The sequence below is a fragment of the Echinops telfairi genome, unplaced genomic scaffold (genome assembly GCF_000313985.2).
Source record: "Echinops telfairi isolate 266 unplaced genomic scaffold, ASM31398v2 ScPeMD7_31;HRSCAF=116, whole genome shotgun sequence".
NCBI classification, from domain to species: domain Eukaryota; kingdom Metazoa; phylum Chordata; class Mammalia; order Afrosoricida; family Tenrecidae; genus Echinops; species Echinops telfairi.
The window spans coordinates 28,061,437-28,061,654 of record NW_022103928.1 but is presented as its reverse complement, the minus strand read 5'-3'; positions in this window follow the sequence as shown (position 1 = coordinate 28,061,654).

Here is a 218-nt window from a genome sequence, read left to right as displayed (position 1 = left end):
TGGGCCCTGGAGATAAGGCGAATCCACCCAGAGTGGAGGTGATTGCATAAAAGGAGGTCTTGGAGTCTACACATTTAGGGAACTGTCGGTTGGCCTTGGCTATCCATTGATGCCCACAGTCCACCAAGGCCCCTTGGAAACACTTTCTACTCCCGATAATAAATGATTCCTCCAGAAAGAGGATTGGAGGATGAGAACTTGGGGTCGGGCAGAGCAGG